Consider the following 15,184-nt stretch of genomic DNA (forward strand, 5'->3'; position numbering starts at 1 on the left):
TTGTTTTACTTGGAATTTGAAAATAATAATAAGTAAAATAAACAACTTAAGCTGCTGTTGATCAGTTATTATTGTTGTCAAATTTCTAGGTAAAATAAAAATCTGTCCAAGTTGCTCAACAACTGATCGAATACTTTCGTTGTCTTAGTTAATAAGAAACATGATTCACTGTATGCGATAATCTCCTTCGATCGCAAAGAATCTCCGGAAGGACATCGAACGACCTCGGAAAATATCAAGATACCGTTCGATGACCTTCGACCGGCGATCTGTAGATCGTTGGCCATCTGGAAAGTCAATCACGATGATATTGTTTCAAATTATGAAATTGTTCGCCGAAATACAAACATAGTATGAGACATAAAGTTTGATAAATGAATATCTTGAAATCTAAATTTTGAAGCAACTTAAACGTAATGTTTGAAAAAAAAAAAGAATATATATTTATTTCTCTTGAATCAACACTTTATTGTGTAATTTTGATTTTACGTATGTGATTTTTTAATAAAAATAATTTTTATTAATATAAATATCAGCATGACTACATACATATATTCATAATAATATAACAATAATAATAGATATAAATCCAATAGAGAGATCGGAGAGATTGATATGACGTGCTCGTTGCTGTTATAACGTATCAGTTTGATCGTTTGATCTTTGTTCACGGCACAACCTCGAACTTTCCATCCGTGGGACTACGTTTTCGCGAGCGCCGAGTGACAACTCTTGCGAATGCAACTCTCGACGGAAGTTTCCCACGGGCTTCCCATCTCGCTCGCAAAGGAAACGCCACGTGACCAAACGTAACTTTACAACCGCTACTTAATCCACGCTTGTCCCAAATTACGTTAACGATGTCACGCGAATGTAATGTGTCATCCGGAACGTATAACCTACCAAAGCGCTAATGTGTCACGCGATGTTTTGAAATCAATAGCGGAACAGCAATTATCTAAATTAAAATCTTACTTCGTCTTATAAAATAATCATCGAACCCTAACGTACAAAATTTGACGAAACTATCGCTCATTCGAGTTAATGAATTAACGAAAGCGTTGCTTTTAATCGGCGTGTTATATCTATGAGAAAATTAGAGCAAAAACTATTTTTTTTAAAAAGCACAATGCATTTTTTATAAAATAATAATTTAAATTTAAAAAAAATGTTATGTTTAATTTTAAAAATGTCGCCAGTAAATAAATTAATAAACAAGTGTTTATACGACCAAACTGGCAATTTATTGTTTGATTATTATATCACGACGTTTCGACCATATGGTTTTGGTCCTTATCAAGTGAAAGTTATAATTAAAAAGTAGAAAGAGAAAAATCGAAATGTCAAACTGACATAGTGGTTGACACAATGTCAGTTTGACATTTCGATTTTTCTCTTTCTACTTTTTAATTATAACTTTCACTTGATAAGGACCAAAACCATATGGTCGAAACGTCGTGATATAATAATCAAACAATAAATTGCCAGTTTGGTCGTATAAACACTTGTTTATTAAAAAAAATGATTACACGTTAGAAAAAACAGTCAAACTTTGAGACGTCTAGGAAGCCTTAATATATACTTTCTGGTTCTTTTTCATAAACAAATTATTTAGTCTTAACACGTCCGAATCTTCGTGTAACCCAGTTGATTTTGAAATTGATATAAGTTTACAATTTTGGAAACAATATAAATGTCAAGGCGAGATATGACGCAGCTTGGAATTGACGCGAGCATCAATTTTAACGAGAGATTTTTCAAAGCTGGACTTATCGCACTGCTTCTTAAACGACTGCGCCATATCCGCGTCTCGGAAGAAGCAGCAACGGGACCGCGAGAACGCATCGAGACATGCAAGACGTTACCGTCATCGTCGTCGTCGTCGTCGTCATCATCCTTCTCGGACTCGTATTCAAGTCGTACTCAAGAGTCATACTTCGGCAGTAAACGTAGCCGCGAGAAAGATAAGAGGAACGAGGACGAATAGATTCCTCTATAACCGCGGGAGACGAACGCGTTCCGTGCAAATACGCTACCGGCATACTTACATCGCTATCACCGCGAGTGTACACGCACACGCACGGAAGTATACACGGCGGGCGCGCGGATTCTTACGAGCGGATGATGCATGCGTCACGTGCAAGCGGCACCACCGATGCGCATACCAGAAAGAATCTCTGCTGGATCGTGGTTTCAACTACGCTCGTCCATGGAATTCACGGCGCGATGTACGTGTGGACACCCGGTAGTTGCCAACGGGATGTTTTAGAGGGTAAACAAAATCGAGGAACTTGATGCGAGAATCACGTAGTTCCATTAACTCGTTAAGAAACTCGATAAGAAACACTTGTCGAATTATTATATGCTAACTGTACCTGGCTCTTACTGTAATATCATTGAGACAATGGCTCACCTGCTCTTCTGTATGCAATAGAAATTTTCTCGAGAAAAAATTATGAATATCGCCAATTGGATTCAATCCGAATTGGCGACTTATTATTATGATATTTGCTGATTATACCTTGGATAATTATAGAAACGTGTTACCCTGACTGTGATAATTTCTTCTCTTTTTTCTTTTCTTTCCCTTTGTTAAATCATTTTGGATTTTGAAATTTTGATTTCTTATATAAAAAAACAGCAAGTCTTCGACTCTCGGAAAGCACGAAGAAATTTAATTATGTCGCGAAGAGTGAAAGAGTTCTATTTATGTATATAATTCGATTAATCAAATTCAATTTCCACCAAATGGACTTTTAATAGCCGCAAGTTATTTTCTTTTTTGATACAAGGGTAACAACTCACGGCTCGAACCAATGTTTCGGTAATGAGAGAACGGATAACATCAATGGTGATGCAGGATCTAATGCGGGCTCGACACACGCTTTGCTTAATATCGGACCCGCGTCCGACACGCGCCGGCGTTTTACGATGCGTTCGAAACCTCACGCGTCACCTCGCCGCGGCCGGGCCTGGACTTTCACTTTGTTTTTTCTGGAAGTGCGCCGCCGTATCCGATTGTTCGGATTTCAATAACCCCGCGCTTAAACATAGAGGCTGTGCCGAAACGGTACAGTCGCGGCGCGCATGTATCAGCGAGGCGCGCGCGCGCTCGAGGGTCGCGCAAAATGACGTAACCGCGTTCCACGCTCTACGCGATATAGCTCGAGACAGCAGGGGCATTCAACGAGTCGATATCGTGATCGATCGATCTCGAGTCTTTGAGTCTTGATAATTTTAATCGATCTACTTACACTCTTGTCATCATGTATCGTACGATTATCATATATATTCTTTGCAATATCTTTTTAAATAATATTTTGACAGAATATACTTCAATCGATTCAATGAGAATGTGGCGATTGTTATGATATATGAAGTATAATATTTTGAAATTTTATTAATATTCTGGGCATTAAAAGATTTGAATCTTTGTCGTTGATATAAAATACAGTAATAAAATTTAATGTTATTAAATAAACGTTAATATTTACTCATTAAGATTATTTTTGGGTTAAAAGAGAATGTATAACAGATAAAGATTTTCTATGTATTATATGAAAGATTTATATATTTATTAAGACATTTAGATTTAATCACTATTAAGATACTTAATTACTATTGCATATATATATAGGAAAATATTACACATAATATTACATTAATTAATTATTGAATCGTTAGCATCATAATCTTCACATAGTTGCGATGATTAGTAGTCGCTCTTATCTAAAACAGGCGAGACAAAGGGAGAGAGATGTCGCGTGTCACAAAGGCGAGACGACGAATATCTCGCGCCGCCTTCCCTTCGTCGTAACGTATATATAAACGACGCAGTAAGAGCATGTGGCGTAACGGAGAAGGCGCGAGACGAACGAGATCATTGGTAACTTTCTCGTTCGGAGAAGAATGTAATGCGTCGAAGTTGTCGCCGCCATATCCGACGAGTTACGATAGCGTTACTGATAACATTATTAGTCAGAGCTATTGCATACTTTATGGAAACTCGAGACATCCGGCAAGGACGGCGAGACCGAGTTCGACTTAGAAATTTAAAGAACGGCGACATATACACACGTGTGTTGTAAATGGGAGGAAGAGAGGAATCCGCCCGCACCTGCGTGTGTGCGTCTATACACGTTAGTATCGCACGCACGCGTGTCCTTATCGGCTAGTGCAACCTTGACGATCGAGAGTGACGATATCTGCACGCTGCGCGGATAATCCTGTTCCTCTCACCTCCTCCTTAATTCCCGATGTGTCCTTAAAACGCGACCTTTTTTCCCAAAGGAACTTGATCGACACATATATACGCACGCGCTACTCGCGTAGGATCGATTTCGTATTCTTCAAAAGACACTTATGCGCATTTTACGTCAATAATAAAATTCCTAAATTACTCCATTGCCGATATCCAACTAACATGATAATATCCTATTAGCACGATCAACAATTAAATAATTAAATGTCAGTGACGCGTAATACTCTCTAGTTTCAAAGTCGAATATAATAATAGCTGACGCTATATATTATTTAATTTTTTAATCACAATATTATTAATTTATGTCGCTATCAAAGACGTATATATGATGAGCTACATGGCTTGAAAAACTACAGAAAGATTCGGATACATCATGCGTGATGAGAGTACCATGTATCATCGTGATCTCTCTTCACAGCCGGAGAAAACGTCACGTGGCAGCGCGTTTCGACCTGGGCCTCCCTCCCCCCCCCCCTCTCCTCTTTTATTCCGTTGCCCGGAGGAGCCTGAGACTTCTTGAGGTCGAGGAATTTAATAACGGACGAGGTCGAGTTGCGCGCTGGCGCGCGCGCACTCCTCGGGAACGAGGGAGCGCTTCTCGAGTGTTGGTGACCAGCGGAGGTTGCGCTCATTCATAGGAATTTTACAGGTTGTCAGGCAGGTTTGACCGGCCTTTGTCATGGGAGCTACGCGGAGGAGAGCCATCCGACAGAGATATCCGTCTCTTCTCTGGTTCTGTGCGCGCGGTGACCGAATCACGGATGAATTTAGACGTCGCGCATACCTATCTATCTACCTGTGTGTGGTAGAGATAGACCTCTGCGACCTATGCGAGTTTCATCTCGGCGTTATTACATCGCCGACGCCAGCGATCGATTCGGAACCGATCGAGGATTTTAACGTCACCTTTGTTGTGACATATGAGTGTAGAGCGAAACGCGACGATGCCCGAGTGCGCTAGCACTCGTGAGAGAAAGAGAGAGAGAAACGCAGGGTCGGTCGACCATGAGGATCAGTGGCGAATCAAATAAGATAATCGCGCTCGGCTTTCGCGTATGTATGGATGATACGTACTGATGGATAAGTCATTATATCGAACTTGAGGCTTATATTCAGACTTAATATCTTAATCTCAAGTTTTATATGTATATTAAATATAGAGATTGCTTTTTTTCAATGTAAAATGACAATAAAAAACAAAAGTTGACAAAGTATAATATTGAGACTCTGTATTGATATCAATCGATGTAGTCAAAGAAAAGAATATCAATAGCATTGTCTTATCGTTAACATCCTACGCGGACGTAAATTGCCACTCTGCTGTCCGATTTAATGACCGGCGCGGAATCAAAATATCTCTCTATTTAAAAGTGATCATTGTACGTGTTTAGTGCGATATATCACATAGAAGTTTATCGATTTTGTTTATGTATGTGTATGTAAATTTTCAAAGTCGAGGTGCGGAAACTGGATGTTTGACTGAAAATATTGGTATCGGCGCGCTACGGTGCTATAATCACCGGTAAGGTGAACTGCGCATAAATTTTGAGACACGAGGATACGATAGGAATAATTTAGATAGCGTCATTAGCGTTGTTTTCGTTGACGAATATTAACAGACGATAACACGCGGCGCGCGATAACGCTATAAAAGAATAGCGCGGGAATAGATACATCTGTCACTTGGAATATCTCGTTCAAAAAATTGTTACACGACGATATAAAAATTTCGTCAATTTTAGTCGATTTTCAATGTTACGACTCTGAAAGTTTATCTAAATATGAATTGCTGAGAATAAATTTTTTCACGTGTTAAATTAATCACTGCATATGCCTGAGCCGCGGTGTCCTAATCTCTCGGATTTCATTATCGGTGCCGAATAAGCAAAGCCTCGAAAGCAATGATCGATTCGATATTGACACATGCGTATACGTATACGCGTATATACGGTATGGCAACGATATCTCGTGGGTCTCTCGTGGAGCGAACCGCTCTTTTATCCGCAACGCAATTGAGTCGCACACACGCACGCAAAACGGCCTCTCTCGAGAGAGAGACTGTTGAGACAGAGAGACTGAGAGAGAGAAAAGTAACGGTATACGATTATTACCGCGAGTCTATATACTCTCACGAAACTGAAACATTCGCGCGCATTTTGCAGCGCTGGTTTATAGATACGCGGACTATAGGTGTATCGTTTGACGGACACGGTGACAGATCGGCGCCTTCTAACCGATTCGTGAAGTGAAACGGGACAAGTACGCGTGACCGTATAAATCTACGACCGACGTATCTTCCGAATATTCGGAACAGAAAATTACAGCAATTCGTACAGTTGTGATCATTGCGAGCAATTGTTTTTGAAGAGATGTGAAAGAGATTTTTATTTATATGATATCGATGCTTGATGTGACGCGAATAAATATAAGTATTGTAATCAAAATATATGATAAAATGCTTAATAAGTTTCGAGAGATGAAAATCTTTATTAATATAGGAACGCACTACTTTCACGGATAAAATTGCAGAAAGATCTGGATAAAGCAAATAAATAAATAAAAAAAAAATTTGCACAAGATAAAATGAGATTACTTCAGACATATGTGCTTTTTCAATACATAACATTGCAATTTCGTCTCCGCTGAGTAAATATATACTGCTTTAATTCAACCATCGTGCGTGGTATTGTTATCCTCATTGTATGACGGCGATAGTCGAGTAGTCGTAGAGCGAAGGGGAAAATGCTCTCAAACTGCTCGGAAAAAAAAAAGAGAAATCGACGGCTAGATGAGAGATCGATGTTCTATAAAGAGAAATATTTGCTGCCCGAGAATGGCTCTATGCATGCGCGCTTTTCATTCGTCATTAACTCGATTTATCTCTATTTTTTATTCTTTATTTTCAAATTTTTAAGTGAAGAATTATCTGTAAATTATCGATTTAATTTATATTTGGCTAGATTTAGATCAATTAAAGAATAATATTTGCACGCTGAAAGTTTAATTGTATCTCGTGTATTTAATATATTAAAAGTTTAATATTTTATTTCATTAAATTAGTGCTCTTATTCTCGTTAATCTTTGTAAGCTATTTTAATTCTTTCTATATGTGACTTATACATAATAATTGAGTCTCTTCTTTTACCGATAACTAAATCTTTGAGAAATTGTAGAGAATTATTTGAGAATTTGTTATCATTTGATAACTTAAAATAATATCATGCAATTTAATTATTAAAAGTCGCTCCTCAGTTTATAACGAGGTATGTATTTGTCACAAGAATTTATCTCGCTTAATCATAATTAAAAATAATTAATGCGAGAACGATGAATATAATCCGCGGTGTCTATTTTCGCTATTAAAATATACCAATCATTCGAGATTCATCGAGAGATGAGCGTCTTCTCTTGACGCAACTTACAAAACCTGTTCCGGCGAATCAGTTTTATCGACATACGAGTCGTATAAAAATTTGCACGTGATAGGCGCACTTTTCGAATAAAGACTCGCAGGAGGAGCATAATAGTATTACGCTGTGTTTAGCATCGTCGATCTTCTCTGAAATCGTGAATGAAATATACTCGTAATCTTCCGCGCCTTTATTCTTTCGCCCTCGCGCACGCCCTCGGAACGCATTCCACGACGATCCGCGTCCGCCGACGATCTTCATTCGCAGAAAAGGACGCAGCAGCCGAGGAAGCGAGCAAAACGAATTAGCATCCCGATCGTCCCGAGCTTCTCCATACGGTCGTTCCCTTCGCCCTCTCCCCGCCCGATCCCCACTCACTGTCCCTGCCGATGGAACGCAGTTTCTTCTTATGTACATACACGTAAGAGTACGTATATACGAGGCGTAGTCGCGCAAGCGATCACATAAATCACGTGATTTCGATGGCTCGTGAACGATTTCTATAGATGGTAATAATATATTTTATTGAGAGAGAAAGAGAAAGAAATAGCGTGCTAAGGATTTAAATGGGGTGTTCGTTATTGATTGGGGCGCAGGGAAGATATATCTCACTATATGTAAATGTGTCAAGTCCCACGCACTTTTTGTTGTTGCCTACATTTCTCATTAATTTATTATCGATTTATTCTCGGCGATTTCATTGGACTAGGAGAATCACGTTTTATATCATGTACTATTGATTCAAGAGTCGTATGTTTCCTACACACTCACGAAAATAGCAACACATTCCCTAACATGTTTAAGGGATGGTTGCATGTAACTAAGCCTATAGTTATGATTATAGTTAGAGCTTAGTTTCTGAAAACTACAGTTAGGTCCTCTACCTGGGATTATAATCTTAAGTAGAGACAACGAGTTACTACTGTGGTAATACTACGGGGATAGCTAACTTACAATCAATCTATCAACTGATCCCAAAGTGATTGTCAGCACAGTTAACTTCAATCTTTTTTCACGTTAAAAACAATGACGTTTATGTAAATAATGTTTTTTAAACTATATTTATCAGGAAAGTATAAGTTGTTAAAAACATTGTACGCGGAAATATTTCATCGTTTTCCAGCGAAATAATATTTACGATCTGAAATGACTCTTGTGAGCGAGCAGTTCGAATACGAATTCGACATTCCGTATGTTTCATATTATGAGTGGATCAGCAAAACATGAAATAAACATCGATGAATACATATATTTGCGTTAAGAGGTACTTCTCTATAAATACGTTTGAATGCATATATCATATCTATGAAAACTTGCTGTGCATGTTCAAGAACACTAATTTTACATTTGAAATAATCTTTGAATTTTCTATCTTGTATATTTGCAGACAACACGCGTGAACTCACTCAGTATTTCAGAAAAACATATATCCTACGATATTTTTTCATTCAACCGTGATGTAAATGACAGTTACATCTTTCTAGAGAATATCGGAGAGAAATCTCATTATATATATATATATATATATATATATATATATATATATATATATACAGCTTTGAAAAATTGTTTATTTTTCCGAAAAGTTCGCTAAATATCTGTGAAATATGTTTCGATTTATTCAATCAATTACGTATTTGATTTTTAATAAGAAACATTTCGGATACGATCAATAATTCACAAACAATATGAAAAATATACGTGATATATAAATGTTGCACATTTGCATCATGGCCATTCTAATGTCATGAATTTACCTATAAACGTGGAGCGCACATACAGGCGATAAGCGGACGCAAGTTGGACTATAACGATTCTCTCTAGAAACACACGCGTACTTGGATAAATGCCCGACTGATATACACCGTTGATTCGAGTATGCGAACGCAGCGATGTGCCTTGACAACGGTCTATGTATGCGAAGACATCGAGATTCACGTTCGACGATCTCACGCGCCATCTCATTGTCTTTCGCACGGTAAAATATCGTAGCAGATACAAAAGTTTATATATACAAACATGTATACATATAATCAATTTTTCTATTTTCTATGAAAATGTTCAAGCATCAAAATTAGCAATAAAAAATAAGAGAGAGTTGTCAAGTAAACATAAAAAATGTATAAGTAAGTGGGAAAATCATATACTTTTATATTCATATATTTTTCAATTAATTTTAAAGAAATTATTTTCACATGATTTGAATGTGAAATTTAGTTGTAAAGATATATAATTTTAAGAATAAACAAAAATAATCTCTTTTTTGACATATTTATAAAGGAATAATAATATAGGATTTCGCAGATTGATCAAGGAATGTGACATTAAACGCTGATACGAGAAAAAGCTCTGTCAGAATAAATATATTTTTGTATACACATAACTTTGTACACGCGCTTATTTACACAGGTAAATTTTTGTGTGTTGTATATTACATACACAACTACGTATACACATAATATTTACTGCGTACTATTGAGTGCGCAAGCGTTGACGCGTGTAGTGGCGCGTTGCCGACAGGCGCGCTCGGCTTGCTCGGCCCGTTAGCCAGTGGTCTCCGTGCGGTTTGTCCGCGCGGAGATCACGCTCCCTCGCCGTCCGGACGGACATGTAAGTGCTCCGAGTAGGTGTGAGAGCCGTGTAGGTGGCTCTCTCGCTTAGGCGGAGGTCGAGGAAGCGGGGTCGCTGACGTCCCCAGTCTGACGCCGGGCGGCTGATCTCCTCCGACTGAACGCGAGAGAAGCATGCCACGTAAGTGGTATAAGGATGAGGAGAATACCGGGGCGCGCGTCACACTGAGATCCGCCAAATTGCGGGTGTTCGCTTTGCGAGCGTTTCCATTCGCGCGAGTCGTCGACAGATCTATTCGCAACATTTAGCCGATTGACGTTGACAAAGAAGTTGCTAATATGCTAATGGCACGTATAATGTTTGTCAAGCATGAGTGTCGTCTTCTCGCGAATTCGCGATTTTAAATGAGGGAGAGAAAAAGATAGAGCGTACTTGATTTTTCTCTCTCCATTGGATTATATAAATTCACGAACTTTTTTGTCGCAGAAAACGTATGTCAAATCTTTTTTTTTTTTTTTTTAAATGAAGGTGTTATAGAAAAAAATCATTAATTTATATTTCGTAAAATTTTCTTTTGCTCATATAATAAATAATAATTATTTTAGAACTTCCAATAATATGATATAATGTAGCAAGTCGCTGTGCTGGGTAATATTATCATATATAAAAATACATACATCGATGTAAAGAGATGATTAAATTTGATTATATAATGTATAGTAGGAGACGATATAACCGAATAGTCCGAAACTTTAGTTTAGGCGATGTTGTTTTTACTTGCACTGAGCATGTAGCTTAAGCCACGGCTGATCGGAATTACGAGAGAGAAGCCAGACCGGAGTTGTCGAGCGAGTATTAATAACGCGAGAAGTGAGTACGTTGAAATATCGGTTGGTAGTTATTGTGAAATGTGTAATATTAACCCTTGAACAAGGGTATCCTTATATGTATATATGACGACGATATGGAAAATTTTTATAAAACTTTATAAAATTATAATATAAATTTTATGGAGTTTTATAAAAATATAAACACACACACACACACATATTAATGTCGATGACTTTGCATGAAATGTGCACATCTTTTAATTTATCTGAATTTATATATTTTTTAATGAAAAGGGCCTCTTATGATTACTCTTTTCATGTAAAATTAGTAGACTATCATAATGTCACAATTATTAAGATATTAATGTTTAAAAAAGTCAAACAATCTAATTGTATATAAACGTCATAAACACTATTTGGGCTCTAAATAAGATTCTTTGATTGTGGAGATTATTTTATACATATATATGAAGTATATCAAGGGTACATAATTAACAAAGGCGTGTATCTCCAAATTTTTGAAAAATGAGATATTGATTAAAATGAGAAATTAAGATATATATATATATATATATATATATATATATATTTTTAATGAAATATGCTGTTTTTCGTTCTCATAAAATTGTAATTTCGGACTTATCCCTTTATAATCAAACCTTCGATATATGTATGTATAAAATAAGATTGCACACACACATAACAACACATACATATTAATAAATTATTAGGAAATTTTCTGATTGCTGCTTTTATCGGAATTGAGATTTGAATAATTAAAATATTAATCACATAATCTAATATGATAATTTATTATTCAACAATGAATGTTATAGCGGTTAGATGTTGTAACGCACTATGGGAAAGATCAATGACGTGTTAGGAATAACGCCAAGGCGACCCGAGATCAAACGTACCGAATCACGTCAGAATGCAAGCAAGGAATTTGACCGTACGAAGGTATAGGTAGATCTAAGGTACGCAGCCATTACTCGCATTGCCATATCGCATAATTATACGATGCATGTTTGGATACATGGCCTTTAAAATTGTATTAAGATAATAATTAATCAATTAATGACAATTTTTTTTTGTTATACACATCGCTAAAAAGAGCATTAATTGAATTTCATAAAAAGATTTTGCTCTTTTTGAGATATATTTAAACTATTTTTGAGATATAGAAAAAAATTGTTCAGGTGTGAAAGTGTAAAAAGTAAATAAATATTGGACTAAATTTAAAATAAAATATGAATTTAACTTGCCTAGGATGCTAGAATCGAAAAACTTGCGAACATTTTTTACAGGTTTAGCTCCGTTATTATCATTGCTTTCAAATACATTACATTAAAATTAATCATATGCGCAATGCGAGATAAATCTCTTCTAACAAGGTTCTTCGTCGCATAAAAATCGATTTTGACACGAAAGCGACGAAATATCAGACGCGGTTTTCCACACTGTTACTCATTGCATAATTATCAGCGTATTCCCATAAAACCAAACGACTATCCGCAGCACAAGCCGTATAAGTGACCTACCTTACATCGTTCTCAGATGCCATGTCCCTTGTTTAACTACAGAGAACCGTATGAGCGAAACGCGAAAAGGAGGATTGTCATTCTCATTCGCGATTTTCCTTGCGCGAGAAGACCAGCCTCCTCCGTCGCGGAGTATCCTGCGGTGAAGAGCGAGAGAGAAAAATGGCTTGCGGACATGAGGATTATTTGTAGAATCGTAAACGCGCTCTGCGTTCCCGCAACGTGTCGTCCGCGATGCCTGCCTCATCATCCATTCGTTGTCCCCGAGCCGTGCGTGTGTGCGCGATGCTCACAGCCGCTTCATCATACGCGGACTCCTCCGCACGGCGCGCCAGGAATCCGCGGATATTACGGCGCGATATTTACCACCGTGAATGCCGAATAGCAGCATATATTATGTACGCGGCCCGTAAGTGACGTTCGGCGAGCCGATGGCGAGGTAATCCTCGCGCGATCACGGCGATCCGAGGGGCCTTACGTTTCTTGGATCGGGACGTTGCTCGCCTCTATCGCGGCTCGGTCTAGAAAACTATCGATAAAGAGTGTTATGCTCAAGGATTGGCGGATTGTGGCGAAACCCGTGTTTGCATACATAGGATACATAACGTGTACGAGAGAGAGAGAGAGAGAGAGAGAGAGAAATTCCGAAACCATATAGGCAATAGCTTGTTAAGTATACGATGAAACATGGCGGATGGGAATATTTTTTTGGGGTGCCGGGATCGAATAGAGGGATTGTCGGGTTCCATAATGTGATACAAGAAAGTCTACGCGTGTGTACTTTTTTTCTCAGATATATTTCAATATTTTTTGGTATACATTTATCATCATCAAAAATCCGATCAATATTCTTGCTACGTTTTTGTGGGCCCGGCAAATTTTGATATTAATATAGACCGTTTATAAGAGATCTCTGTATACAAGGGGGAGCGATATCTGGATTGTACGCTTATAATACAATCCCTGAACAATAGGCACACATGGAGTAAGATGATTCATGATTACGGAATCGCAACGCGGCCTTGACAGACGCTAGAGTGAAAACTGATCCACGTCGAGATTCTCTCCCTCATATGTTATAACAGAATCACATAATTATCCACTCGAGGGTGCACAAATTTAGAAACTTGTTATCATGTTAGGACAATGTAGAAGATATCTTTAATTTTTTTATTAAATTTTGTATCGCGATGAAATGTACGATATATATATGTATTATAGAAATATAATATAAAAATATGATATTTTATATACAAATATATTGAATATTTTTTTATTAGATTTCTTAAATATTTTTAATTAATTAACGATAAAGAAAATAGATATATATGATTCTTAGATTTAATTTGAAGAGATTTAATTAAAATTATAATGTAGCTTTTATGAATTATAATATTTTGCCGTACATATCTTTTCAAGCATGTGAGTAGAATTTTTTAACTCTAAATGAAATCTGTAAATCTTACATAAAAGTATTTAAAAAGTAAAAATATATATCTTTTTCGGCACGATAAATTAGATTTTACTCATCATTTAGTTTTGCATCTCCTTTTTAAAAATCAATTGGTAACGATATATTCTTACTTACATAGAGCAACTAATATAAAGTTAGCTCCGGGAATCTATATACGTGGCATATCGGAGGAGATATAATCTTTATATATAATCGATGTCTTAGAGACTGGAATGCCATTCTGATTGACATCACAGTTTTCAGAACGACGACTAGGATGGTCATCGTCTAAGAGTTACCAATAAACACGAAGAGGAAAACATTTTTCCGCTCGCATCTCTCGGCGTCTATCTCACGACACTCGTAAGGCCAAGTCCTGACAGGTTTTCGACAGATTTCTCCGCGCATCGGTATGTATATTGAGTGGACTTATGCGCTCGTTTGCAGGTATGCCAAGCATGTAAGGTCTAACGTTGAAACGCCGATCGTTCGGACAAGACGAGTGGGAGGAAGGACTCTCGCGAGTCGAAGAGAGAACGAGAGAGAGAGAGAGAGGGAGAAAGGACGAGCAAGAGAGGGAAAGAGAGGGTGAATAGGGCGAGAGGCGAGGGAGGAACCGAGACACAAGGGGGGTTATAAGAAGGAAGGTACGAGAGAACGAGGGAGAGGCCCTACTTCTCCGGTCCATGCCTCGAACATATACATGTATGCATACACGCGAGCGTACGCCCGCACTCGCGAACATAAACGTATATCACGAGGTGCATCTGTAACCACCTGTGTGTATAAGGAAGGCACACATACATGCATACATAGTTACGTGGCCCGGCTCTGACTGTCCCGTCTCGTACTCTGGCTTCACGACACTCTTTAAAACTCGACGTAGAGATACGGTGAGAAGAGACGGAACGGAGAACAGACGGGAACGGAGGGAAGAGGATGCGAGCTGCAGGCAGGTGGAAAGGTCAGGAAGGAGGATGGAGAAAGCAGGAACGGAGAGATGCTCGGAAGAACGAATCGGCGAAGACGAGACGAGAAGGACAGAGAAGAGGAAGAGGCATTTGTGGATTGCTCGATAGAGTAGGTGGGCGGGTAAGAAGGCTAGGTCGCGCGCGCGT

The 15,184-nt window shown here is 38.0% G+C and overlaps 1 protein-coding gene and 1 long non-coding RNA gene across 5 annotated transcripts in view; both read left to right on the top strand.

The window, feature by feature from the left end:
- The window catches only part of LOC126857322 (uncharacterized), a 91,456-nt gene that overhangs the window by 17,377 nt on the left and 58,895 nt on the right, over positions 1-15,184 (top strand). The gene's annotated exons all lie outside the window — the stretch shown is intronic.
- LOC126857382 (uncharacterized) overlaps positions 10,181-15,184 on the top strand; it is a 29,294-nt gene continuing 24,290 nt past the window's right edge. For 3 of the 4 annotated variants that reach the window (XR_007688488.1, XR_007688489.1, XR_007688490.1), the window contains exons 1-3: positions 10,181-10,429; positions 11,004-11,112; positions 11,909-12,049. This is a non-coding gene — a long non-coding RNA (uncharacterized LOC126857382). The remainder of the gene's footprint in view (positions 10,430-11,003; positions 11,113-11,908; positions 12,050-15,184) is intronic. The other variant, XR_007688491.1, reaches the window with a different exon arrangement.

This window comes from Cataglyphis hispanica, chromosome 2, assembly GCF_021464435.1.
Source record: "Cataglyphis hispanica isolate Lineage 1 chromosome 2, ULB_Chis1_1.0, whole genome shotgun sequence".
Taxonomy (NCBI): domain Eukaryota; kingdom Metazoa; phylum Arthropoda; class Insecta; order Hymenoptera; family Formicidae; genus Cataglyphis; species Cataglyphis hispanica.